This window comes from Pristiophorus japonicus, chromosome 19 (genome assembly GCF_044704955.1).
Source record: "Pristiophorus japonicus isolate sPriJap1 chromosome 19, sPriJap1.hap1, whole genome shotgun sequence".
In the NCBI taxonomy this organism is placed as follows: Eukaryota; Metazoa; Chordata; class Chondrichthyes; family Pristiophoridae; genus Pristiophorus; species Pristiophorus japonicus.
The window spans coordinates 50,438,143-50,463,718 of record NC_091995.1 but is presented as its reverse complement, the minus strand read 5'-3'; the positions used below and the strand labels follow the sequence as shown (position 1 = coordinate 50,463,718).

Genomic DNA, 25,576 nt, shown 5'->3' with positions numbered 1-25,576 from the left:
ACAAAATGGAAAGAATGTTGAAGAATACCCATTTGACACTTGACATACATTGTGTGAATCTGGAATTCATTTAATTGTGAGCAAAATATTGCAATTTTTAGCTGGTTCCTTCGATGCTTTCTTTTATCTGTCTATCTTGCATTACATGTGATGTTACCTTTCATCAAATCTGTCGAGTTGCATCAGAAGGAACAAAAACGGCTTCAGAAAAAGCTGCAGGATTACTGTGCGGTTTATCAAAGTTAGTTTTCAGCTGTGTGATGGTGGTGCAGTGGTAAGCATGGTTGCCTTCCAAGCAGTTGACCTGGGTTCGATTCCCAGCCATCACATTTGTCAATTTCTACTTGAGAATGAAATATGACTCTGGTTGCAAGCAGTTCTTCCAGCCGCAGATCATGGATTTTGTTGAGCAACCTGTTTTCAAAGGGTCATGTTTGAATGCTTGCAATGCAAAGTCAATGTGTCATAATGTGCTGGCGACAGTGCTGCCTGAATTCATTGTATGAACTGTCAATCACCACAGACGTCAATGTTGCAGCTGGGCTCAGGCCCTGCAAGTCAAGCAGCAGTGTTTCAAATTCCTCAACAACATCAGTGAGTCATTTCCAGTTAAATTCTGGGGATTTGCTCCCTGAGAGGGCAGAGGCAGACAAAATGGGAAGAATTTTGAAGAATACCCAGTTGACACTTGACATACATTGTGTGAATCTGGAATTCATTTAATTGTGAGCAAAATATTGCAATTTTTAGCTGGTTCCTTCGATGCCTTCTTTTATCTGTCTATCTTGCATTACATGTGATGTTACCTTTCATCAAATCTGTCGAGTTGCATCAGAAGGAACAAAAACAGCTTCAGGAAAAGCTGCAGGATCACTCTGCGGTTTATCAAATCTTGCTTTCAGTTGTTTGATGGTGGTGCAGTGGTAAGCATGGTTGCCTTCCAACAATTGACCTGGGTTCGATTCCCAGCCATCACATTTGTCAATTTCTACTTGAGAATGAAATATGACTCTGGTTGCAAGCAGTTCTTCCAGCCGCAGCTCATGGATTTTGTTGAGCAACCTGTTTTCAAAGGGTCATGTTTGAATGCTTGCAATGCAAAGTCAATGTGTCATAATGTACTGGCGACAGTGCTATCTGAATTCATTGTATGAACTGTCAATCACCAATGACGTCAATGTTGCAGCTGGGCTCAGGCCCTGCAAGTCAAGCAGCAGTGTTTCAAATTCCTCAACAACATCAGTGAGTCATTTCCAGTTAAATTCTGGGGATTTGCTCCCTGAGAGGGCAGAGGCAGACAAAATGGGAAGAATTTTGAAGAATACCCAGTTGACACTTGACATACATTGTGTGAATCTGAAATTCATTTAATTGTGAGCAAAATATTGCAATTTTTAGCTGGTTCCTTCGATGCCTTCTTTTATCTGTCTATCTTGCATTACATGTGATGTTACCTTTCATCAAATCTGTCGAGTTGCATCAGAAGGAACAAAAACAGCTTCAGGAAAAGCTGCAGGATTACTCTGCGGTTTATCAAATCTTGCTTTCAATTGTTTGATGGTGGTGCAGTGGTAAGCATGGTTGCCTTCCAAACAATTGACCTGGGTTCGATTCCCAGCCATCACATTTGTCAATTTCTACTTGAGAATGAAATGAACCTCTGATGACTCTGGTTGCAAGCAGTTCTTACAGCCGCAGCTAATGGATTTTGTTGAGCAACCTGTTTTCAAAGGGTCATGTTTGAATGTTTGCAATGCAAAGTCGACGTGTCATCAATGTGTCATAATGTACTGGCGACAGTGCGACCTGAATTCACAGTATGAACTGTCAATCACCATAGACGTCAATGTTGCAGCTGGGCTCAGGCCCTGCAAGTCAAGCAGCAGTATTTCAAATTCCTCAACATCAGTGAGTCATTTCCAGTAAAATTCTGGGGATTTGCTCCCTGAGAGGGCAGAGGCAGACAAAATGGAAAGAATGTTGAAGAATACCCAGTTGACACTTGACATACATTGTGTGAATCTGGAATTCATTTAATTGTGAGCAAAATATTGCAATTTTTAGCTGGTTCCTTCGATGCTTTCTTTTATCTGTCTATCTTGCATTACATGTGATGTTACCTTTCATCAAATCTGTCGAGTTGCATCAGAAGGAACAAAAACGGCTTCAGAAAAAGCTGCAGGATTACTGTGCAGTTTATCAAAGGTTGTTTTCAGCTGTGTGATGGTGGTGCAGTGGTAAGCATGGTTGCCTTCCAAGCAGTTGACCTGGGTTCGATTCCCAGCCATCATATTTGTCAATATATACTTGAGAATGAAATGAACCTCTGATGACTCTGGTTGCAAGCAGTTCTTCCACCCGCAGCTCATGGATTTTGTTGAGCAACCTGTTTTCAAAGGGTCATGTTTGAATGCTTGCAATGCAAAGTCAATGTGTCATAATGTACTGGCGACAGTGCTACCTGAATTCATAGTATGAACTGTCAATCACCATAGACGTAAATGTTGCAGCTGGGCTCAGGCCCTGCAAGTCAAGCAGCAGTATTTCAAATTCCTCAACATCAGTGAGTCATTTCCAGTTAAATTCTGGGGATTTGCTCCCTGAGAGGGCAGAGGCAGACAAAATGGAAAGAATGTTGAAGAATACCCAGTTGACACTTGACATACATTGTGTGAATCTGGAATTCATTTAATTGTGAGCAAAATATTGCAATTTTTAGCTGGTTCCTTCGATGCCTTATTTTATCTGTCTGTCTTGCATTACATGTGATGTTACCTTTCATCAAATCTGTCGAGTTGCATCAGAAGGAACAAAAACGGCTTCAGAAAAAGCTGCAGGATTACTGTGCGGTTTATCAAAGTTAGTTTTCAGCTGTGTGATGGTGGTGCAGTGGTAAGCATGGTTGCCTTCCAAGCAGTTGGCCTGGGTTCGATTCCCAGCCATCACATTTGTCAATTTCTACTTGAGAATGAAATGAACCTCTGATGACTCTGGTTGCAAGTAGTTCTTCCAGCCGCAGCTCATGGATTTTGTTGAGCAACCTGTTTTCAAAGGGTCATGTTTGAATGTTTGCAATGCAAAGTCGACGTGTCATCAATGTGTCATAATGTACTGGCGACAGTGCTACCTGAATTCATAGTATGAACTGTCAATCACCATAGATGTCAATGTTGCAGCTGGGCTCAGGCCCTGCAAGTCAAGCAGCAGTGTTTCAAATTCTTTAGCAACATCAGTGAGTCATTTCCAGTTAAATTCTGGGGATTTGCTCCCTGAGAGGGCAGAGGCAGACAAAATGGGAAGAATTTTGAAGAATACCCAGTTGACACTTGACATACATTGTGTGAATCTGGAATTCATTTAATTGTGAGCAAAATATTGCAATTTTTAGCTGGTTCCTTCGATGCCTTCTTTTATCTGTCTATCTTGCATTACATGTGATGTTACCTTTCATCAAATCTGTCGAGTTGCATCAGAAGGAACAAAAACAGCTTCAGGAAAAGCTGCAGGATCACTCTGCGGTTTATCAAATCTTGCTTTCAGTTGTTTGATGGTGGTGCAGTGGTAAGCATGGTTGCCTTCCAACAATTGACCTGGGTTCGATTCCCAGCCATCACATTTGTCAATTTCTACTTGAGAATGAAATATGACTCTGGTTGCAAGCAGTTCTTCCAGCCGCAGCTCATGGATTTTGTTGAGCAACCTGTTTTCAAAGGGTCATGTTTGAATGCTTGCAATGCAAAGTCAATGTGTCATAATGTACTGGCGACAGTGCTATCTGAATTCATTGTATGAACTGTCAATCACCATAGACGTCAATGTTGCAGCTGGGCTCAGGCCCTGCAAGTCAAGCAGCAGTGTTTCAAATTCCTCAACAACATCAGTGAGTCATTTCCAGTTAAATTCTGGGGATTTGCTCCCTGAGAGGGCAGAGGCAGACAAAATGGGAAGAATTTTGAAGAATACCCAGTTGACACTTGACATACATTGTGTGAATCTGAAATTCATTTAATTGTGAGCAAAATATTGCAATTTTTAGCTGGTTCCTTCGATGCCTTCTTTTATCTGTCTATCTTGCATTACATGTGATGTTACCTTTCATCAAATCTGTCGAGTTGCATCAGAAGGAACAAAAACAGCTTCAGGAAAAGCTGCAGGATTACTCTGCGGTTTATCAAATCTTGCTTTCAATTGTTTGATGGTGGTGCAGTGGTAAGCATGGTTGCCTTCCAAACAATTGACCTGGGTTCGATTCCCAGCCATCACATTTGTCAATTTCTACTTGTGGATGAAATGGACTTCTGATGACTCTGGTTGCAAGCAGTTCTTCCAGCCGCAGCTCATGGATTTTGTTGAGCAACCTGTTTTCAAAGGGTCCTGTTTGAATGCTTGCAATGCAAAGTCAATGTGTCATAATGTACTGGCGACAGTGCTACCTGAATTCATAGTATGAGCTGTCAATCACCATAGACGTAAATGTTGCAGCTGGGCTCAGGCCCTGCAAGTCAAGCAGCAGTATTTCAAATTCCTCAACATCAGTGAGTCATTTCCAGTTAAATTCTGGGGATTTGCTCCCTGAGAGGGCAGAGGCAGACAAAATGGAAAGAATGTTGAAGAATACCCAGTTGACACTTGACATACATTGTGTGAATCTGGAATTCATTTAATTGTGAGCAAAATATTGCAATTTTTAGCTGGTTCCTTCGATGCCTTATTTTATCTGTCTGTCTTGCATTACATGTGATGTTACCTTTCATCAAATCTGTCGAGTTGCATCAGAAGGAACAAAAACGGCTTCAGAAAAAGCTGCAGGATTACTGTGCGGTTTATCAAAGTTAGTTTTCAGCTGTGTGATGGTGGTGCAGTGGTAAGCATGGTTGCCTTCCAAGCAGTTGGCCTGGGTTCGATTCCCAGCCATCACATTTGTCAATTTCTACTTGAGAATGAAATGAACCTCTGATGACTCTGGTTGCAAGTAGTTCTTCCAGCCGCAGCTCATGGATTTTGTTGAGCAACCTGTTTTCAAAGGGTCATGTTTGAATGTTTGCAATGCAAAGTCGACATGTCATCAATGTGTCATAATGTACTGGCGACAGTGCTACCTGAATTCATAGTATGAACTGTCAATCACCATAGACGCCAATGTTGCAGCTGGGCTCAGGCCCTGCAAGTCAAGCAGCAGTGTTTCAAATTCTTTAACAACATCAGTGAGTCATTTCCAGTTAAATTCTGGGGATTTGCTCCCTGAGAGGGTAGAGGCAGACAAAATGGAAAGAATGTTGAAGAATACCCAGTTGACACTTGACATACATTGTGTGAATCTGGAATTCATTTAATTGTGAGCAAAATATTGCAATTTTTAGCTGGTTCCTTCGATGCCTTCTTTTATCTGTCTATCTTGCATTACATGTGATGTTACCTTTCATCAAATCTGTCGAGTTGCATCAGAAGGAACAAAAACGGCTTCAGAAAAAGCTGCAGGATTACTGTGCGGTTTATCAAATCTTGCTTTCAGTTGTTTGATGGTGGTGCAGTGGTAAGCATGGTTGCCTTCCAAGCAGTTGACCTGGGTTCGATTCCCAGCCATCACATTTGTCAATTTCTACTTGAGAATGAAATGAACCTCTGATGACTCTGGTTGCAAGTAGTTCTTCCAGCAGCAGCTTATGGATTTTGTTGAGCAACCTGTTTTCAAAGGGTCCTGTTTGAATGCTTGCAATGCAAAGTCAATGTGTCATAATGTACTGGCGACAGTGCTACCTGAATTCATAGTATGAGCTGTCAATCACCATAGACGTAAATGTTGCAGCTGGGCTCAGGCCCTGCAAGTCAAGCAGCAGTATTTCAAATTCCTCAACATCAGTGAGTCATTTCCAGTAAAATTCTGGGGATTTGCTCCCTGAGAGGGCAGAGGCAGACAAAATGGAAAGAATGTTGAAGAATACCCAGTTGACACTTGACATACATTGTGTGAATCTGGAATTCATTTAATTGTGAGCAAAATATTGCAATTTTTAGCTGGTTCCTTCGATGCTTTCTTTTATCTGTCTATCTTGCATTACATGTGATGTTACCTTTCATCAAATCTGTCGAGTTGCATCAGAAGGAACAAAAACGGCTTCAGAAAAAGCTGCAGGATTACTGTGCAGTTTATCAAAGGTTGTTTTCAGCTGTGTGATGGTGGTGCAGTGGTAAGCATGGTTGCCTTCCAAGCAGTTGACCTGGGTTCGATTCCCAGCCATCATATTTGTCAATATATACTTGAGAATGAAATGAACCTCTGATGACTCTGGTTGCAAGCAGTTCTTCCACCCGCAGCTCATGGATTTTGTTGAGCAACCTGTTTTCAAAGGGTCATGTTTGAATGCTTGCAATGCAAAGTCAATGTGTCATAATGTACTGGCGACAGTGCTACCTGAATTCATAGTATGAACTGTCAATCACCATAGATGTCAATGTTGCAGCTGGGCTCAGGCCCTGCAAGTCAAGCAGCAGTGTTTCAAATTCTTTAGCAACATCAGTGAGTCATTTCCAGTTAAATTCTGGGGATTTGCTCCCTGAGAGGGCAGAGGCAGACAAAATGGGAAGAATTTTGAAGAATACCCAGTTGACACTTGACATACATTGTGTGAATCTGGAATTCATTTAATTGTGAGCAAAATATTGCAATTTTTAGCTGGTTCCTTCGATGCCTTCTTTTATCTGTCTATCTTGCATTACATGTGATGTTACCTTTCATCAAATCTGTCGAGTTGCATCAGAAGGAACAAAAACAGCTTCAGGAAAAGCTGCAGCATCACTCTGTGGTTTATCAAATCTTGCTTTCAGTTGTTTGATGGTGGTGCAGTGGTAAGCATGGTTGCCTTCCAACAATTGACCTGGGTTCGATTCCCAGCCATCACATTTGTCAATTTCTACTTGAGAATGAAATATGACTCTGGTTGCAAGCAGTTCTTCCAGCCGCAGCTCATGGATTTTGTTGAGCAACCTGTTTTCAAAGGGTCATGTTTGAATGCTTGCAATGCAAAGTCAATGTGTCATAATGTACTGGCGACAGTGCTATCTGAATTCATTGTATGAGCTGTCAATCACCATAGACGTGAATGTTGCAGCTGGGCTCAGGCCCTGCAAGTCAAGCAGCAGTATTTCAAATTCCTCAACATCAGTGAGTCATTTCCAGTTAAATTCTGGGGATTTGCTCCCTGAGAGGGCAGAGGCAGACAAAATGGAAAGAATGTTGAAGAATACCCAGTTGACACTTGACATACATTGTGTGAATCTGGAATTCATTTAATTGTGAGCAAAATATTGCAATTTTTAGCTGGTTCCTTCGATGCCTTATTTTATCTGTCTGTCTTGCATTACATGTGATGTTACCTTTCATCAAATCTGTCGAGTTGCATCAGAAGGAACAAAAACGGCTTCAGAAAAAGCTGCAGGATTACTGTGCGGTTTATCAAAGTTAGTTTTCAGCTGTGTGATGGTGGTGCAGTGGTAAGCATGGTTGCCTTCCAAGCAGTTGGCCTGGGTTCGATTCCCAGCCATCACATTTGTCAATTTCCACTTGAGAATGAAATGAACCTCTGATGACTCTGGTTGCAAGTAGTTCTTCCAGCCGCAGCTCATGGATTTTGTTGAGCAACCTGTTTTCAAAGGGTCATGTTTGAATGTTTGCAATGCAAAGTCGACGTGTCATCAATGTGTCATAATGTACTGGCGACAGTGCTACCTGAATTCATAGTATGAACTGTCAATCACCATAGACGCCAATGTTGCAGCTGGGCTCAGGCCCTGCAAGTCAAGCAGCAGTGTTTCAAATTCTTTAACAACATCAGTGAGTCATTTCCAGTTAAATTCTGGGGATTTGCTCCCTGAGAGGGTAGAGGCAGACAAAATGGAAAGAATGTTGAAGAATACCCAGTTGACACTTGACATACATTGTGTGAATCTGGAATTCATTTAATTGTGAGCAAAATATTGCAATTTTTAGCTGGTTCCTTCGATGCCTTCTTTTATCTGTCTATCTTGCATTACATGTGATGTTACCTTTCATCAAATCTGTCGAGTTGCATCAGAAGGAACAAAAACGGCTTCAGAAAAAGCTGCAGGATTACTGTGCGGTTTATCAAATCTTGCTTTCAGTTGTTTGATGGTGGTGCAGTGGTAAGCATGGTTGCCTTCCAAGCAGTTGACCTGGGTTCGATTCCCAGCCATCACATTTGTCAATTTCTACTTGTGGATGAAATGGACTTCTGATGACTCTGGTTGCAAGCAGTTCTTCCAGCAGCAGCTTATGGATTTTGTTGAGCAACCTGTTTTCAAAGGGTCCTGTTTGAATGCTTGCAATGCAAAGTCAATGTGTCATAATGGACTGGCGACAGTGCTACCTGAATTCATAGTATGAGCTGTCAATCACCATCGACGTAAATGTTGCAGCTGGGCTCAGGCCCTGCAAGTCAAGCAGCAGTATTTCAAATTCCTCAACATCAGTGAGTCATTTCCAGTAAAATTCTGGGGATTTGCTCCCTGAGAGGGCAGAGGCAGACTAAATGGAAAGAATGTTGAAGAATACCCAGTTGACACTTGACATACATTGTGTGAATCTGGAATTCATTTAATTGTGAGCAAAATATTGCAATTTTTAGCCGGTTCCTTCGATGCTTTCTTTTATCTGTCTATCTTGCATTACATGTGATGTTACCTTTCATCAAATCTGTCGAGTTGCATCAGAAGGAACAAAAACGGCTTCAGAAAAAGCTGCAGGATTACTGTGCAGTTTATCAAAGGTTGTTTTCAGCTGTGTGATGGTGGTGCAGTGGTAAGCATGGTTGCCTTCCAAGCAGTTGACCTGGGTTCGATTCCCAGCCATCATATTTGTCAATATATACTTGAGAATGAAATGAACCTCTGATGACTCTGGTTGCAAGCAGTTCTTCCAGCCGCAGCTCATGGATTTTGTTGAGCAACCTGTTTTCAAAGGGTCATGTTTGAATGCTTGCAATGCAAAGTCAATGTGTCATAATATACTGGCGACAGTGCTACCTGAATTCATGGTATGAGCTGTCAATCACCATAGACGTCAATGTTGCAGCTGGGCTCAGGCCCTGCAAGTCAAGCAGCAGTATTTCAAATTCCTCAACAACATCAGTGAGTCATTTCCAGTTAAATTCTGGGGATTTGCTCCCTGAGAGGGCAGAGGCAGACAAAATGGGAAGAATGTTGAAGAATACCCAGTTGACACTTGACATACATTGTGTGAATCTGGAATTCATTTAATTGTGAGCAAAATATTGCAATTTTTAGCTGGTTCCTTCGATGCCTTATTTTATCTGTCTGTCTTGCATTACATGTGATGTTACCTTTCATCAAATCTGTCGAGTTGCATCAGAAGGAACAAAAACGGCTTCAGAAAAAGCTGCAGGATTACTGTGCGGTTTATCAAAGTTAGTTTTCAGCTGTGTGATGGTGGTGCAGTGGTAAGCATGGTTGCCTTCCAAGCAGTTGGCCTGGGTTCGATTCCCAGCCATCACATTTGTCAATTTTGACTTGTGGATGAAATGGACTTCTGATGACTCTGGTTGCAAGCAGTTCTTCCAGCAGCAGCAGCTCATGGATTTTGTTGAGCAACCTGTTTTCAAAGGGTCCTGTTTGAATGCTTGCAATGCAAAGTCAATGTGTCATAATGTACTGGCGACAGTGCTACCTGAATTCATAGTATGAGCTGTCAATCACCATAGACGTAAATGTTGCAGCTGGGCTCAGGCCCTGCAAGTCAAGCAGCAGTATTTCAAATTCCTCAACATCAGTGAGTCATTTCCAGTTAAATTCTGGGGAATTGCTCCCTGAGAGGGCAGAGGCAGACAAAATGGGAAGAATGTTGAAGAATACCCAGTTGACACTTGACATACATTGTGTGAATCTGGAATTCATTTAATTGTGAGCAAAATATTGCAATTTTTAGCTGGTTCCTTCGATGCTTTCTTTTATCTGTCTATCTTGCATTACATGTGATGTTACCTTTCATCAAATCTGTCGAGTTGCATCAGAAGGAACAAAAACGGCTTCAGAAAAAGCTGCAGGATTACTGTGCGGTTTATCAAATCTTGCTTTCAGTTGTTTGATGGTGGTGCAGTGGTAAGCATGGTTGCCTTCCAAGCAGTTGACCTGGGTTCGATTCCCAGCCATCACATTTGTCAATTTCTACTTGAGAATGAAATGAACCTCTGATGACTCTGGTTGCAAGTAGTTCTTCCAGCAGCAGCTTATGGATTTTGTTGAGCAACCTGTTTTCAAAGGGTCCTGTTTGAATGCTTGCAATGCAAAGTCAATGTGTCATAATGTACTGGCGACAGTGCTACCTGAATTCATAGTATGAGCTGTCAATCACCATAGACGTAAATGTTGCAGCTGGGCTCAGGCCCTGCAAGTCAAGCAGCAGTATTTCAAATTCCTCAACATCAGTGAGTCATTTCCAGTAAAATTCTGGGGATTTGCTCCCTGAGAGGGCAGAGGCAGACAAAATGGAAAGAATGTTGAAGAATACCCAGTTGACACTTGACATACATTGTGTGAATCTGGAATTCATTTAATTGTGAGCAAAATATTGCAATTTTTAGCTGGTTCCTTCGATGCTTTCTTTTATCTGTCTATCTTGCATTACATGTGATGTTACCTTTCATCAAATCTGTCGAGTTGCATCAGAAGGAACAAAAACGGCTTCAGAAAAAGCTGCAGGATTACTGTGCAGTTTATCAAAGGTTGTTTTCAGCTGTGTGATGGTGGTGCAGTGGTAAGCATGGTTGCCTTCCAAGCAGTTGACCTGGGTTCGATTCCCAGCCATCATATTTGTCAATATATACTTGAGAATGAAATGAACCTCTGATGACTCTGGTTGCAAGCAGTTCTTCCACCCGCAGCTCATGGATTTTGTTGAGCAACCTGTTTTCAAAGGGTCATGTTTGAATGCTTGCAATGCAAAGTCAATGTGTCATAATGTACTGGCGACAGTGCTACCTGAATTCATAGTATGAACTGTCAATCACCATAGATGTCAATGTTGCAGCTGGGCTCAGGCCCTGCAAGTCAAGCAGCAGTGTTTCAAATTCTTTAGCAACATCAGTGAGTCATTTCCAGTTAAATTCTGGGGATTTGCTCCCTGAGAGGGCAGAGGCAGACAAAATGGGAAGAATTTTGAAGAATACCCAGTTGACACTTGACATACATTGTGTGAATCTGGAATTCATTTAATTGTGAGCAAAATATTGCAATTTTTAGCTGGTTCCTTCGATGCCTTCTTTTATCTGTCTATCTTGCATTACATGTGATGTTACCTTTCATCAAATCTGTCGAGTTGCATCAGAAGGAACAAAAACAGCTTCAGGAAAAGCTGCAGCATCACTCTGTGGTTTATCAAATCTTGCTTTCAGTTGTTTGATGGTGGTGCAGTGGTAAGCATGGTTGCCTTCCAACAATTGACCTGGGTTCGATTCCCAGCCATCACATTTGTCAATTTCTACTTGAGAATGAAATATGACTCTGGTTGCAAGCAGTTCTTCCAGCCGCAGCTCATGGATTTTGTTGAGCAACCTGTTTTCAAAGGGTCATGTTTGAATGCTTGCAATGCAAAGTCAATGTGTCATAATGTACTGGCGACAGTGCTATCTGAATTCATTGTATGAGCTGTCAATCACCATAGACGTGAATGTTGCAGCTGGGCTCAGGCCCTGCAAGTCAAGCAGCAGTATTTCAAATTCCTCAACATCAGTGAGTCATTTCCAGTTAAATTCTGGGGATTTGCTCCCTGAGAGGGCAGAGGCAGACAAAATGGAAAGAATGTTGAAGAATACCCAGTTGACACTTGACATACATTGTGTGAATCTGGAATTCATTTAATTGTGAGCAAAATATTGCAATTTTTAGCTGGTTCCTTCGATGCCTTATTTTATCTGTCTGTCTTGCATTACATGTGATGTTACCTTTCATCAAATCTGTCGAGTTGCATCAGAAGGAACAAAAACGGCTTCAGAAAAAGCTGCAGGATTACTGTGCGGTTTATCAAAGTTAGTTTTCAGCTGTGTGATGGTGGTGCAGTGGTAAGCATGGTTGCCTTCCAAGCAGTTGGCCTGGGTTCGATTCCCAGCCATCACATTTGTCAATTTCCACTTGAGAATGAAATGAACCTCTGATGACTCTGGTTGCAAGTAGTTCTTCCAGCCGCAGCTCATGGATTTTGTTGAGCAACCTGTTTTCAAAGGGTCATGTTTGAATGTTTGCAATGCAAAGTCGACGTGTCATCAATGTGTCATAATGTACTGGCGACAGTGCTACCTGAATTCATAGTATGAACTGTCAATCACCATAGACGCCAATGTTGCAGCTGGGCTCAGGCCCTGCAAGTCAAGCAGCAGTGTTTCAAATTCTTTAACAACATCAGTGAGTCATTTCCAGTTAAATTCTGGGGATTTGCTCCCTGAGAGGGTAGAGGCAGACAAAATGGAAAGAATGTTGAAGAATACCCAGTTGACACTTGACATACATTGTGTGAATCTGGAATTCATTTAATTGTGAGCAAAATATTGCAATTTTTAGCTGGTTCCTTCGATGCCTTCTTTTATCTGTCTATCTTGCATTACATGTGATGTTACCTTTCATCAAATCTGTCGAGTTGCATCAGAAGGAACAAAAACGGCTTCAGAAAAAGCTGCAGGATTACTGTGCGGTTTATCAAATCTTGCTTTCAGTTGTTTGATGGTGGTGCAGTGGTAAGCATGGTTGCCTTCCAAGCAGTTGACCTGGGTTCGATTCCCAGCCATCACATTTGTCAATTTCTACTTGTGGATGAAATGGACTTCTGATGACTCTGGTTGCAAGCAGTTCTTCCAGCAGCAGCTTATGGATTTTGTTGAGCAACCTGTTTTCAAAGGGTCCTGTTTGAATGCTTGCAATGCAAAGTCAATGTGTCATAATGGACTGGCGACAGTGCTACCTGAATTCATAGTATGAGCTGTCAATCACCATCGACGTAAATGTTGCAGCTGGGCTCAGGCCCTGCAAGTCAAGCAGCAGTATTTCAAATTCCTCAACATCAGTGAGTCATTTCCAGTAAAATTCTGGGGATTTGCTCCCTGAGAGGGCAGAGGCAGACTAAATGGAAAGAATGTTGAAGAATACCCAGTTGACACTTGACATACATTGTGTGAATCTGGAATTCATTTAATTGTGAGCAAAATATTGCAATTTTTAGCTGGTTCCTTCGATGCTTTCTTTTATCTGTCTATCTTGCATTACATGTGATGTTACCTTTCATCAAATCTGTCGAGTTGCATCAGAAGGAACAAAAACGGCTTCAGAAAAAGCTGCAGGATTACTGTGCAGTTTATCAAAGGTTGTTTTCAGCTGTGTGATGGTGGTGCAGTGGTAAGCATGGTTGCCTTCCAAGCAGTTGACCTGGGTTCGATTCCCAGCCATCATATTTGTCAATATATACTTGAGAATGAAATGAACCTCTGATGACTCTGGTTGCAAGCAGTTCTTCCAGCCGCAGCTCATGGATTTTGTTGAGCAACCTGTTTTCAAAGGGTCATGTTTGAATGCTTGCAATGCAAAGTCAATGTGTCATAATATACTGGCGACAGTGCTACCTGAATTCATGGTATGAGCTGTCAATCACCATAGACGTCAATGTTGCAGCTGGGCTCAGGCCCTGCAAGTCAAGCAGCAGTATTTCAAATTCCTCAACAACATCAGTGAGTCATTTCCAGTTAAATTCTGGGGATTTGCTCCCTGAGAGGGCAGAGGCAGACAAAATGGGAAGAATGTTGAAGAATACCCAGTTGACACTTGACATACATTGTGTGAATCTGGAATTCATTTAATTGTGAGCAAAATATTGCAATTTTTAGCTGGTTCCTTCGATGCCTTATTTTATCTGTCTGTCTTGCATTACATGTGATGTTACCTTTCATCAAATCTGTCGAGTTGCATCAGAAGGAACAAAAACGGCTTCAGAAAAAGCTGCAGGATTACTGTGCGGTTTATCAAAGTTAGTTTTCAGCTGTGTGATGGTGGTGCAGTGGTAAGCATGGTTGCCTTCCAAGCAGTTGGCCTGGGTTCGATTCCCAGCCATCACATTTGTCAATTTTGACTTGTGGATGAAATGGACTTCTGATGACTCTGGTTGCAAGCAGTTCTTCCAGCAGCAGCAGCTCATGGATTTTGTTGAGCAACCTGTTTTCAAAGGGTCCTGTTTGAATGCTTGCAATGCAAAGTCAATGTGTCATAATGTACTGGCGACAGTGCTACCTGAATTCATAGTATGAGCTGTCAATCACCATAGACGTAAATGTTGCAGCTGGGCTCAGGCCCTGCAAGTCAAGCAGCAGTATTTCAAATTCCTCAACATCAGTGAGTCATTTCCAGTTAAATTCTGGGGAATTGCTCCCTGAGAGGGCAGAGGCAGACAAAATGGGAAGAATGTTGAAGAATACCCAGTTGACACTTGACATACATTGTGTGAATCTGGAATTCATTTAATTGTGAGCAAAATATTGCAATTTTTAGCTGGTTCCTTCGATGCTTTCTTTTATCTGTCTATCTTGCATTACATGTGATGTTACCTTTCATCAAATCTGTCGAGTTGCATCAGAAGGAACAAAAACGGCTTCAGAAAAAGCTGCAGGATTACTGTGCGGTTTATCAAAGGTTGTTTTCAGCTGTGTGATGGTGGTGCAGTGGTAATCATGGTTGCCTTACAAGCAGTTGACCTGGGTTCGATTCCCAGCCATCACATTTGTCAATTTCTACTTGAGAATGAAATGAACCTCTGATGACTCTGGTTACAAGCAGTTCTTCCAGCCGCAGCTCATGGATTTTGTTGAGCAACCTGTTTTCAAAGGGTCATGTTTGAATGTTTGCAATGCAAAGTCGACGTGTCATCAATGTGTCATAATGCACTGGCGACAGTGCTACCTGAATTCATTGTATGAACTGTCAATCACCATAGACGTCAATGTTGCAGCTGGGCTCAGGCCCTGCAAGTCAAGCAGCAGTGTTTCAAATTCTTTAACAACATCAGTGAGTCATTTCCAGTTAAATTCTGGGGAATTGCTCCCTGAGAGGGCAGAGGCAGACAAAATGGGAAGAATGTTGAAGAATACCCAGTTGACACTTGACATACATTGTGTGAATCTGGAATTCATTTAATTGTGAGCAAAATATTGCAATTTTTAGCTGGTTCCTTCGATGCTTTCTTTTATCTGTCTATCTTGCATTACATGTGATGTGACCTTTCATCAAATCTGTCGAGTTGCATCAGAAGGAACAAAAACGGCTTCAGAAAAAGCTGCAGGATTACTGTGCGGTTTATCAAAGGTTGTTTTCAGCTGTGTGATGGTGGTGCAGTGGTAAGCATGGTTGCCTTCCAAGCAGTTGACCTGGGTTCGATTCCCAGCCATCACATTTGTCAATTTCTACTTGAGAATGAAATGAACCTCTGATGACTCTGGTTGCAAGCAGTTCTTCCAGCTGCAGCTCATGGATTTTGTTGAGCAACCTGTTTTCAAAGGGTCATGTTTGAATGCTTGCAATGCAAAGTCAATGTGTCATAATAGGCTGGCGACAGTGCTACCTGAATTCATAGTATGAGCTGTCAATCACCATAGACGTCAATGTTGCAGCTGGGCTCAGGCCCTGCAAGTCAAGCAGCAGTGTTTCAAATTCTTTAACAACATCAGTGAGTCATTTCCAGTTAAATTCTGGGGATTTGCTCCCTGAGAGGGTAGAGGCAGACAAAATGGAAAGAATGTTGAAGAATACCCAGTTGACACTTGACATACATTGTGTGAATCTGGAATTCATTTAATTGTGAGCAAAATATTGCAATTTTTAGCTGGTTCCTTCGATGCCTTCTTTTATCTGTCTATCTTGCATTACATGTGATGTTACCTTTCATCAAATCTGTCGAGTTGCATCAGAAGGAACAAAAACGGCTTCAGAAAAAGCTGCAGGATTACTGTGCGGTTTATCAAATCTTGCTTTCAGTTGTTTGATGGTGGTGCAGTGGTAAGCATGGTTGCCTTCCAAGCAGTTGAACTGGGTTCGATTCCCAGCCATCACATTTGTCAATTTCTACTTGTGGATGAAATGGACTTCTGATGACTCTGGTTGCAAGCAGTTCTTCCAGCAGCAGCTTATGGATTTTGTTGAGCAACCTGTTTTCAAAGGGTCCTGTTTGAATGCTTGCAATGCAAAGTCAATGTGTCATAATGTACTGGCGACAGTGCTACCTGAATTCATAGTATGAGCTGTCAATCACCATAGACGTAAATGTTGCAGCTGGGCTCAGGCCCTGCAAGTCAAGCAGCAGTATTTCAAATTCCTCAACATCAGTGAGTCATTTCCAGTTAAATTCTGGGGAATTGCTCCCTGAGAGGGCAGAGGCAGACAAAATGGGAAGAATGTTGAAGAATACCCAGTTGACACTTGACATACATTGTGTGAATCTGGAATTCATTTAATTGTGAGCAAAATATTGCAATTTTTAGCTGGTTCCTTCGATGCCTTCTTTTATCTGTCTATCTTGCATTACATGTGATGTTACCTTTCATCAAATCTGTCGAGTTGCATCAGAAGGAACAAAAACGGCTTCAGAAAAAGCTGCAGGATTACTGTGCGGTTTATCAAAGGTTGTTTTCAGCTGTGTGATGGTGGTGCAGTGGTAAGCATGGTTGCCTTCCCAGCAGTTGACCTGGGTTCGATTCCCAGCCATCACATTTGTCAATTTCTACTTGTGGATGAAATGGACTTCTGATGACTCTGGTTGCAAGCAGTTCTTACAGCCGCAGCTCATGGATTTTGTTGAGCAACCTGTTTTCAAAGGGTCATGTTTGAATGCTTGCAATGCAAAGTCGACGTGTCATCAATGTGTCATAATGTACTGGCGACAGTGCTACCTGAATTCATAGTATGAGCTGTCAATCACCATAGACGTAAATGTTGCAGCTGGGCTCAGGCCCTGCAAGTCAAGCAGCAGTATTTCAAATTCCTCAACATCAGTGAGTCATTTCCAGTTAAATTCTGGGGATTTGCTCCCTGAGAGGGCAGAGGCAGACAAAATGGAAAGAATGTTGAAGAATACCCAGTTGACACTTGACATACATTGTGTGAATCTGGAATTCATTTAATTGTGAGCAAAATATTGCAATTTTTAGCTGGTTCCTTCGATGCCTTATTTTATCTGTCTGTCTTGCATTACATGTGATGTTACCTTTCATCAAATCTGTCGAGTTGCATCAGAAGGAACAAAAACGGCTTCAGAAAAAGCTGCAGGATTACTGTGCGGTTTATCAAAGTTAGTTTTCAGCTGTGTGATGGTGGTGCAGTGGTAAGCATGGTTGCCTTCCAAGCAGTTGGCCTGGGTTCGATTCCCAGCCATCACATTTGTCAATTTCCACTTGAGAATGAAATGAACCTCTGATGACTCTGGTTGCAAGTAGTTCTTCCAGCCGCAGCTCATGGATTTTGTTGAGCAACCTGTTTTCAAAGGGTCATGTTTGAATGTTTGCAATGCAAAGTCGACGTGTCATCAATGTGTCATAATGTACTGGCGACAGTGCTACCTGAATTCATAGTATGAACTGTCAATCACCATAGACGCCAATGTTGCAGCTGGGCTCAGGCCCTGCAAGTCAAGCAGCAGTGTTTCAAATTCTTTAACAACATCAGTGAGTCATTTCCAGTTAAATTCTGGGGATTTGCTCCCTGAGAGGGTAGAGGCAGACAAAATGGAAAGAATGTTGAAGAATACCCAGTTGACACTTGACATACATTGTGTGAATCTGGAATTCATTTAATTGTGAGCAAAATATTGCAATTTTTAGCTGGTTCCTTCGATGCCTTCTTTTATCTGTCTATCTTGCATTACATGTGATGTTACCTTTCATCAAATCTGTCGAGTTGCATCAGAAGGAACAAAAACGGCTTCAGAAAAAGCTGCAGGATTACTGTGCGGTTTATCAAATCTTGCTTTCAGTTGTTTGATGGTGGTGCAGTGGTAAGCATGGTTGCCTTCCAAGCAGTTGAACTGGGTTTGATTCCCAGCCATCACATTTGTCAATTTCTACTTGTGGATGAAATGGACTTCTGATGACTCTGGTTGCAAGCAGTTCTTCCAGCAGCAGCTTATGGATTTTGTTGAGCAACCTGTTTTCAAAGGGTCCTGTTTGAATGCTTGCAATGCAAAGTCAATGTGTCATAATGTACTGGCGACAGTGCTACCTGAATTCATAGTATGAGCTGTCAATCACCATAGACGTAAATGTTGCAGCTGGGCTCAGGCCCTGCAAGTCAAGCAGCAGTATTTCAAATTCCTCAACATCAGTGAGTCATTTCCAGTTAAATTCTGGGGAATTGCTCCCTGAGAGGGCAGAGGCAGACAAAATGGGAAGAATGTTGAAGAATACCCAGTTGACACTTGACATACATTGTGTGAATCTGGAATTCATTTAATTGTGAGCAAAATATTGCAATTTTTAGCTGGTTCCTTCGATGCTTTCTTTTATCTGTCTATCTTGCATTACATGTGATGTTACCTTTCATCAAATCTGTCGAGTTGCATCAGAAGGAACAAAAACGGCTTCAGAAAAAGCTGCAGGATTACTGTGCGGTTTATCAAAGGTTGTTTTCAGCTGTGTGATGGTGGTGCAGTGGTAATCATGGTTGCCTTCCAAGCAGTTGACCTGGGTTCGATTCCCAGCCATCACATTTGTCAATTTCTACTTGAGAATGAAATGAACCTCTGATGACTCTGGTTACAAGCAGTTCTTCCAGCCGCAGCTCATGGATTTTGTTAAGCAACCTGTTTTCAAAGGGTCATGTTTGAATGTTTGCAATGCAAAGTCGACGTGTCATCAATGTGTCATAATGCACTGGCGACAGTGCTACCTGAATTCATTGTATGAACTGTCAATCACCATAAACGTCAATGTTGCAGCTGGGCTCAGGCCCTGCAAGTCAAGCAACAGTGTTTCAAATTCTTTAACAACATCAGTGAGTCATTTCCAGTTAAATTCTGGGGAATTGCTCCCTGAGAGGGCAGAGGCAGACAAAATGGGAAGAATGTTGAAGAATACCCAGTTGACACTTGACATACATTGTGTGAATCTGGAATTCATTTAATTGTGAGCAAAATATTGCAATTTTTAGCTGGTTCCTTCGATGCCTTCTTTTATCTGTCTATCTTGCATTACATGTGATGTTACCTTTCATCAAATCTGTCGAGTTGCATCAGAAGGAACAAAAACGGCTTCAGAAAAAGCTGCAGGATTACTGTGCGGTTTATCAAAGGTTGTTTTCAGCTGTGTGATGGTGGTGCAGTGGTAAGCATGGTTGCCTTCCCAGCAGTTGACCTGGGTTCGATTCCCAGCCATCACATTTGTCAATTTCTACTTGAGAATGAAATGAACCTCTGATGACTCTGGTTGCAAGCAGTTCTTACAGCCGCAGCTCATGGATTTTGTTGAGCAACCTGTTTTCAAAGGGTCATGTTTGAATGCTTGCAATGCAAAGTCAATGTGTCATCAATGTGTCATAATGTACTGGCGACAGTGCTCCCTGAATTCATAGTATGAACTGTCAATCACCATAGATGTCAATGTTGCAGCTGGGCTCAGGCCCTGCAAGTCAAGCAGCAGTGTTTCAAATTCTTTAGCAACATCAGTGAGTCATTTCCAGTTAAATTCTGGGGAATTGCTCCCTGAGAGGGCAGAGGCAGACAAAATGGAAAGAATGTTGAAGAATACCCATTTGCCACTTGACATACATTGTGTGAATCTGGAATTCATTTAATTGTGAGCAAAATATTGCAATTTTTAGCTGGTTCCTTCGATGCTTTCTTTTATCTGTCTATCTTGCATTACATGTGATGTTACCTTTCATCAAATCTGTCGAGTTGCATCAGAAGGAACAAAAACGGCTTCAGAAAAAGCTGCAGGATTACTGTGCAGTTTATCAAAGGTTGTTTTCAGCTGTGTGATGGTGGTGCAGTGGTAAGCATGGTTGCCTTCCAAGCAATTGACCTGGGTTCGATTCCCAGTCATCACATTCGTCAATTTCTACTTGAGAATGAAATATGACTCTGGTTGCAAGCAGTTCTTCCAGCCGCAGATCATGGATTTTGTTGAGCAACCTGTTTTCAAAGGGTCATGTTTGAATGCTTGCAATGCAAAGTCAATGTGTCATAATGTACTGGCGACAGTGCGACCTGTATTCATAGTATGAACTGTCAATCACCATAGACGTCAATGTTGCAGCTGGGCTCAGGCCCTGCAAGTCAAGCAGCAGTGTTTCAAATTATTTAACAACATCAGTGAGTCATTTCCAGTTAAATTCTGGGGAACTGCTCCCTGAGAGGGCAGAGGCAGACAAAATGGGAAGAATGTTGAAGAATACCCAGTTGACACTTGACATACATTGTGTGAATCTGGAATTCATTTAATTGTGAGCAAAATATTGCAATTTTTAGCTGGTTCCTTCGATGCCTTCTTTTATCTGTCTATCTTGCATCACATGTGATGTTACCTTTCATCAAATCTGTCGAGTTGCATCAGAAGGAACAAAAACGGCTTCAGAAAAAGCTTCAGGATTACTCTGCGGTTTATCAAATTTTGTTTTCAGTTGTTTGATGGTGGTGCAGTGGTAAGCATGGTTGCCTTGCAAGCAGTTCACCTGGGTTCGATTCCCAGCCATCACATTTGTCAATTTCTACTTGAGGATAAAATGAACCTGTGGTTGCAAACAGTTCTTTCAGCAGCAAATCAAGAATTTTGTTGAGCAACCTGTTTTCAAAGGGTCACATACGAATGCTTGCAATGCAAAGTCTATGTGTCATCAATGTGTCATAATGTATTGGCGACAGTGCTACCTGAATTCATTGTATGAGCTGTCAATCACCATAGACGTCAATGTTGCAGCTGGGCTCAGGCCCTGCAAGTCAAGCAGCAGTGTTTCAAATTCTTTAACAACATCAGTGAGTCATTTCCAGTTAAATTCTGGGGAATTGCTCCCTGAGAGGGCAGAGTCAGACAAAATGGGAGGAATGTTGAAGAATACCCAGTTGACACTTGACATACATTGTGTGAATCTGGAATTCATTTAATTGTGAGCAAAATATTGCAATTTTTAGCTGGTTCCTTCGATGCTTTCTTTTATCTGTCCATCTTGCATTACATGTGATGTTACCTTTCATTAAATCTGTCGAGTTGCATCAGAAGGAACAAAAACAGCTTCAGGAAAAGCTGCAGGATTACTGTGCGGTTCATCAAATCTTGCTTTCAGTTGTTTGATGGTGGTGCAGTGGTAAGCATGGTTGCTTTCCAAGCAGTTGACATGGGTTCGATTCCCAGCCATCACACTTGTAAATTTCTACTTGTGGATGAAATGGACCTCTGATGACTCTGGTTGCAAGCAGTTCTTCCAGCAGCAGCTCATGGATTTTGTTGAGCAACCTGTTTTCAAAGGGTCATGTTTGAATGCTTGCAATGCAAAGTCGACGTGTCATCAATGTGTCATAATGTACTGGCGACAGTGCTACCTGAATTCATAGTATGAGCTGTCAATCACCATAGACGTCAATGTTGCAGCTGGGCTCAGGCCCTGCAAGTCAAGCAGCAGTATTTCAAATTCCTCAACAACATCAGTGAGTCATTTCCAGTTAAATTCTGGGGATTTGCTCCCTGAGAGGGCAGAGGCAGACAAAATGGGAAGAATGTTGAAGAATACCCAGTTGACACTTGACATACATTGTGTGAATCTGGAATTCATTTAATTGTGAGCAAAATATTGCAATTTTTAGCTGGTTCCTTCGATGCCTTCTTTTATCTGTCTATCTTGCATTACATGTGATGTTACCTTTCATCAAATCTGTCGAGTTGCATCAGAAGGAACAAAAACGGCTTCAGAAAAAGCTGCAGGATTACTGTGCGGTTTATCAAAGGTTGTTTTCAGCTGTGTGATGGTGGTGCAGTGGTAAGCATGGTTGCCTTCCAAGCAATTGACCTGGGTTCGGTTGCCCACCATCACATTTGTCAATTTCTACTTGAGAATGAAATGAACCTCTGATGACTCTGGTTGCAAGCACTTCTTCCAGCCGCAGCTCATGGATTTTGTTGAGCAACCTGCTTTCAAAGGGTCATGTTTGAATGTTTGCAATGCATAGTCGACGTGTCATCAATGTGTCATAATGTACTGGCGACAGTGCTACCTGAATTCATAGTATGAACTGTCAATCACCATAGAAATCAATGTTACAACTAAACTCAGGCCCTGCAAGTCAAGCAGCAGTGTTTCAAATTCTTTAACAACATCAGTGAGTCATTTCCAGTGAAATTCTGGGAAATTGCTCCCTGAGAGGGCAGAGGCAGACAAAATGAGAAGAATGTTGAAGAATACCCAGTTGACACTTGACATACATTGTGTGAATCTGGAATTCATTTAATTGTGAGCAAAATATTGCAATTTTTAGCTGGTTCCTTCGATGCTTTCTTTTATTTGTCTATCTTGCATTCCATGTGATGTTACCTTTCATCAAATCTGTCGAATTGCATCAGAAGGAACAAAAACGGCTTCAGGAGAAGCTGAAGGATTACTCTGCGGTTTATCAAAGGTTGTTTTCAGCTGTGTGATGGTGGTGCAGTGGTAAGCATGGTTGCCTTCCAAGCAGTTGACCTGGGATTGATTCCCAGCCATCACATTTGTCAATTTATACTTGAGGATGAAATGAACCTCTGATGACTCTGGTTGCAAGCAGTTCTTACAGCCGCAGCTCATGGATTTTGTTGAGCAACCTGTTTTCAAAGGGTCATGTTTGAATGCTTGCAATGCAAAATCAATGTGTCATAATGTACTGGCGACAGTGCTACCTGAACTCATAGTATGAGCTGTCAATCACCATAGACGTCAATGTTGCAGCTGGGCTCAGGCCCTGCAAGTCAAGCAGCAGTGTTTCAAATTCTTTGACAACATCAGTGAGTCATTTCCAGTTAAATTCTGGGGAATTGCTCCCTGAGAGGGCAGAGGCAGACAAAATGGGAAGAATGTTGAAGAATACCCAGTTGGCACTTGACATACATTGTGTGAATCTGGAATTCATTTAATTGTGAGCTAAATATTGCAATTTTTAGCTGGTTCCTTCGATACTTTCTTTTATCTGTCTATCTTCCAGTACATGTGATGTTAACTTTCATCAAATCTGTCGAGTTGCATCAGAAGCAACAAAAACGGCTTCAGAAAAAGCTGCAGGATTACTGTGCGGTTTATCAAAGGTTGTTTTCAGCTGTGTGATGGTGGTGCAGTGGTAAGCATGGTTGCCTTCCAAGCAGTTGACCTGCGTTCGATTCCCAGCCATCGCATTTGTCAATTTCTACTTGAGAATGAAATGAACCTCTGATGACTCTGGTTGCAAGCAGTTCTTACAGCCGCAGCTCATGGATTTTGTTGAGCAACCTGTTTTCAAAGGGTCATGTTTGAATGCTTGCAATGCAAAATCAATGTGTCATAATGTACTGGCGACAGTGCTACCTGAACTCATAGTATGAGCTGTCAATCACCATAGACGTCAATGTTGCAGCTGGGCTCAGGCCCTGCAAGTCAAGCAGCAGTATTTCAAATTCCTCAACAACATCAGTGAGTCATTTCCAGTTAAATTCTGGGGATTTGCTCCCTGAGAGGGCAGAGGCAGACAAAATGGAAAGAATGTTGAAGAATACCCAGTTGACACTTGACATACATTGTGTGAATCTGGAATTCATTTAATTGTGAGCAAAATATTGCAATTTTTAGCTGGTTCCTTAGATGCCTTCTTTTATCTGTCTATCTTGCATTACATGTGATGTTACCTTTCATCAAATCTGCCGAGTTGCATCAGAAGGAACAAAAACGGCTTCAGAAAAAGCTGCAGGATTACTGTGCGGTTTATCAAAGGCTGTTTTCAGCTGTGTGATGGTGGTGCAGTGGTAAGCATGGTTGCCTTCCAAGCAGTTGATCTGGGTTTGATTCCCAGCCATCACATTTGTCAATTTATACTTGAGGATGAAATGAACCTCTGGTTGCAAGCAGTTCTTCCAGCAGCAGCTCATGGATTTTGTTGAGCAACCTGTTTTCAAAGGGTCATGTTTGAATGCTTGCAATGCAAAGTCGACGTGTCATCAATGTGTCATAATGTACTGGCGACAGTGCTACCTGAATTCATAGTATGAACTGTCAATCACCTTAGACGTCAATGTTGCAGCTGGGCTCAGGCCCTGCAAGTCAAGCAGCAGTGTTTCAAATTCTTTAACAACATCAGTGAGTCATTTCCAGTTAAATTCTGGGGAATTGCTCCCTGAGAGGGCAGAGGCAGACAAAATGGGAAGAATGTTGAAGAATACCCAGTAGACACTTGACATACATTGTGTGAATCTGGAATTCATTTAATTGTGAGCTAAATATTGCAATTTTTAGCTGGTTCCTTCGATACTTTCTTTTATCTGTCTATCTTCCATTACATGTGATGTTAACTTTCATCAAATCTGTCGAGTTGCATCAGAAGCAACAAAAACGGCTTCAGAAAAAGCTGCAGGATTACTGTGCGGTTTATCAAAGGTTGTTTTCAGCTGTGTGATGGTGGTGCAGTGGTAAGCATGGTTGCCTTCCAAGCAGTTGACCTGAGTTCGATTCCCAGCCATCGCATTTGTCAATTTCTACTTGAGAATGAAATGAACCTCTGATGACTCTGGTTGCAAGCAGTTCTTACAGCCACAGCTCATGGATTTTGTTGAGCAACCTGTTTTCAAAGGGTCATGTTTGAATGCTTGCAATGCAAAATCAATGTGTCATAATGTACTGGCGACAGTGCTACCTGAACTCATAGTATGAGCTGTCAATCACCATAGACGTCAATGTTGCAGCTGGGCTCAGGCCCTGCAAGTCAAGCAGCAGTATTTCAAATTCCTCAACAACATCAGTGAGTCACTTCCAGTTAAATTCTGGGGATTTGCTCCCTGAGAGGGCAGAGGCAGACAAAATGGAAAGAATGTTGAAGAATACCCAGTTGACACTTGACATACATTGTGTGAATCTGGAATTCATTTAATTGTGAGCAAAATATTGCAATTTTTAGCTGGTTCCTTAGATGCCTTCTTTTATCTGTCTATCTTGCATTACATGTGATGTTACCTTTCATCAAATCTGCCGAGTTGCATCAGAAGGAACAAAAACGGCTTCAGAAAAAGCTGCAGGATTACTGTGCGGTTTATCAAAGATTGTTTTCAGCTGTGTGATGGTGGTGCAGTGGTAAGCATGGTTGCCTTCCAAGCAGTTGACCTGGTTTCGATTCCCAGCCATCACATTTGTCAATTTATACTTGAGGATGAAATGAACCTCTGGTTGCAAGCAGTTCTTCCAGCAGCAGCTCATGGATTTTGTTGAGCAACCTGTTTTCAAAGGGTCATGTTTGAATGCTTGCAATCCAAAGTCGACGTGTCATCAATGTGTCATAATGTACTGGCGACAGTGCTACCTGAATTCATAGTATGTACTGTCAATCACC

At 41.9% G+C, this 25,576-nt stretch overlaps 28 non-coding genes across 28 annotated transcripts; all 28 read left to right on the top strand.

Moving 5' to 3' along the window:
- Window positions 1-257: 257 nt before the first annotated feature.
- Window positions 258-329, top strand: trnag-ucc (transfer RNA glycine (anticodon UCC)). Its single transcript has one exon. It is a non-coding gene; the product is annotated as a tRNA-Gly (tRNA).
- Window positions 330-2,220: 1,891 nt separating this feature from the next.
- On the top strand, window positions 2,221-2,292 carry trnag-ucc (transfer RNA glycine (anticodon UCC)). Its single transcript has one exon. It is a non-coding gene; the product is annotated as a tRNA-Gly (tRNA).
- Window positions 2,293-2,875: 583 nt separating this feature from the next.
- trnag-ucc (transfer RNA glycine (anticodon UCC)) lies at window positions 2,876-2,947 on the top strand. The gene has a single exon. It is a non-coding gene; the product is annotated as a tRNA-Gly (tRNA).
- Window positions 2,948-4,847: 1,900 nt separating this feature from the next.
- On the top strand, window positions 4,848-4,919 carry trnag-ucc (transfer RNA glycine (anticodon UCC)). Its single transcript has one exon. It is a non-coding gene; the product is annotated as a tRNA-Gly (tRNA).
- A 597-nt stretch (window positions 4,920-5,516) lies between these two features.
- Window positions 5,517-5,588, top strand: trnag-ucc (transfer RNA glycine (anticodon UCC)). Its single transcript has one exon. It is a non-coding gene; the product is annotated as a tRNA-Gly (tRNA).
- A 583-nt stretch (window positions 5,589-6,171) lies between these two features.
- On the top strand, window positions 6,172-6,243 carry trnag-ucc (transfer RNA glycine (anticodon UCC)). The gene has a single exon. It is a non-coding gene; the product is annotated as a tRNA-Gly (tRNA).
- Window positions 6,244-7,474: 1,231 nt separating this feature from the next.
- On the top strand, window positions 7,475-7,546 carry trnag-ucc (transfer RNA glycine (anticodon UCC)). The gene has a single exon. It is a non-coding gene; the product is annotated as a tRNA-Gly (tRNA).
- A 597-nt stretch (window positions 7,547-8,143) lies between these two features.
- trnag-ucc (transfer RNA glycine (anticodon UCC)) lies at window positions 8,144-8,215 on the top strand. The gene has a single exon. It is a non-coding gene; the product is annotated as a tRNA-Gly (tRNA).
- A 583-nt stretch (window positions 8,216-8,798) lies between these two features.
- trnag-ucc (transfer RNA glycine (anticodon UCC)) lies at window positions 8,799-8,870 on the top strand. Its single transcript has one exon. It is a non-coding gene; the product is annotated as a tRNA-Gly (tRNA).
- A 586-nt stretch (window positions 8,871-9,456) lies between these two features.
- Window positions 9,457-9,528, top strand: trnag-ucc (transfer RNA glycine (anticodon UCC)). The gene has a single exon. It is a non-coding gene; the product is annotated as a tRNA-Gly (tRNA).
- A 586-nt stretch (window positions 9,529-10,114) lies between these two features.
- trnag-ucc (transfer RNA glycine (anticodon UCC)) lies at window positions 10,115-10,186 on the top strand. The gene has a single exon. It is a non-coding gene; the product is annotated as a tRNA-Gly (tRNA).
- Window positions 10,187-10,769: 583 nt separating this feature from the next.
- trnag-ucc (transfer RNA glycine (anticodon UCC)) lies at window positions 10,770-10,841 on the top strand. Its single transcript has one exon. It is a non-coding gene; the product is annotated as a tRNA-Gly (tRNA).
- Window positions 10,842-12,072: 1,231 nt separating this feature from the next.
- trnag-ucc (transfer RNA glycine (anticodon UCC)) lies at window positions 12,073-12,144 on the top strand. The gene has a single exon. It is a non-coding gene; the product is annotated as a tRNA-Gly (tRNA).
- Window positions 12,145-12,741: 597 nt separating this feature from the next.
- Window positions 12,742-12,813, top strand: trnag-ucc (transfer RNA glycine (anticodon UCC)). The gene has a single exon. It is a non-coding gene; the product is annotated as a tRNA-Gly (tRNA).
- Window positions 12,814-13,396: 583 nt separating this feature from the next.
- trnag-ucc (transfer RNA glycine (anticodon UCC)) lies at window positions 13,397-13,468 on the top strand. Its single transcript has one exon. It is a non-coding gene; the product is annotated as a tRNA-Gly (tRNA).
- A 586-nt stretch (window positions 13,469-14,054) lies between these two features.
- On the top strand, window positions 14,055-14,126 carry trnag-ucc (transfer RNA glycine (anticodon UCC)). The gene has a single exon. It is a non-coding gene; the product is annotated as a tRNA-Gly (tRNA).
- A 586-nt stretch (window positions 14,127-14,712) lies between these two features.
- Window positions 14,713-14,784, top strand: trnav-uac (transfer RNA valine (anticodon UAC)). The gene has a single exon. It is a non-coding gene; the product is annotated as a tRNA-Val (tRNA).
- A 597-nt stretch (window positions 14,785-15,381) lies between these two features.
- On the top strand, window positions 15,382-15,453 carry trnag-ucc (transfer RNA glycine (anticodon UCC)). Its single transcript has one exon. It is a non-coding gene; the product is annotated as a tRNA-Gly (tRNA).
- Window positions 15,454-16,694: 1,241 nt separating this feature from the next.
- Window positions 16,695-16,766, top strand: trnag-ucc (transfer RNA glycine (anticodon UCC)). Its single transcript has one exon. It is a non-coding gene; the product is annotated as a tRNA-Gly (tRNA).
- A 594-nt stretch (window positions 16,767-17,360) lies between these two features.
- On the top strand, window positions 17,361-17,432 carry trnag-ucc (transfer RNA glycine (anticodon UCC)). Its single transcript has one exon. It is a non-coding gene; the product is annotated as a tRNA-Gly (tRNA).
- Window positions 17,433-18,684: 1,252 nt separating this feature from the next.
- Window positions 18,685-18,756, top strand: trnag-ucc (transfer RNA glycine (anticodon UCC)). The gene has a single exon. It is a non-coding gene; the product is annotated as a tRNA-Gly (tRNA).
- Window positions 18,757-19,353: 597 nt separating this feature from the next.
- On the top strand, window positions 19,354-19,425 carry trnag-ucc (transfer RNA glycine (anticodon UCC)). The gene has a single exon. It is a non-coding gene; the product is annotated as a tRNA-Gly (tRNA).
- Window positions 19,426-20,022: 597 nt separating this feature from the next.
- trnag-ucc (transfer RNA glycine (anticodon UCC)) lies at window positions 20,023-20,094 on the top strand. The gene has a single exon. It is a non-coding gene; the product is annotated as a tRNA-Gly (tRNA).
- A 577-nt stretch (window positions 20,095-20,671) lies between these two features.
- On the top strand, window positions 20,672-20,743 carry trnaa-ugc (transfer RNA alanine (anticodon UGC)). Its single transcript has one exon. It is a non-coding gene; the product is annotated as a tRNA-Ala (tRNA).
- A 1,926-nt stretch (window positions 20,744-22,669) lies between these two features.
- trnag-ucc (transfer RNA glycine (anticodon UCC)) lies at window positions 22,670-22,741 on the top strand. The gene has a single exon. It is a non-coding gene; the product is annotated as a tRNA-Gly (tRNA).
- Window positions 22,742-23,985: 1,244 nt separating this feature from the next.
- trnag-ucc (transfer RNA glycine (anticodon UCC)) lies at window positions 23,986-24,057 on the top strand. Its single transcript has one exon. It is a non-coding gene; the product is annotated as a tRNA-Gly (tRNA).
- A 588-nt stretch (window positions 24,058-24,645) lies between these two features.
- trnag-ucc (transfer RNA glycine (anticodon UCC)) lies at window positions 24,646-24,717 on the top strand. The gene has a single exon. It is a non-coding gene; the product is annotated as a tRNA-Gly (tRNA).
- A 586-nt stretch (window positions 24,718-25,303) lies between these two features.
- trnag-ucc (transfer RNA glycine (anticodon UCC)) lies at window positions 25,304-25,375 on the top strand. Its single transcript has one exon. It is a non-coding gene; the product is annotated as a tRNA-Gly (tRNA).
- Window positions 25,376-25,576: the final 201 nt, after the last annotated feature.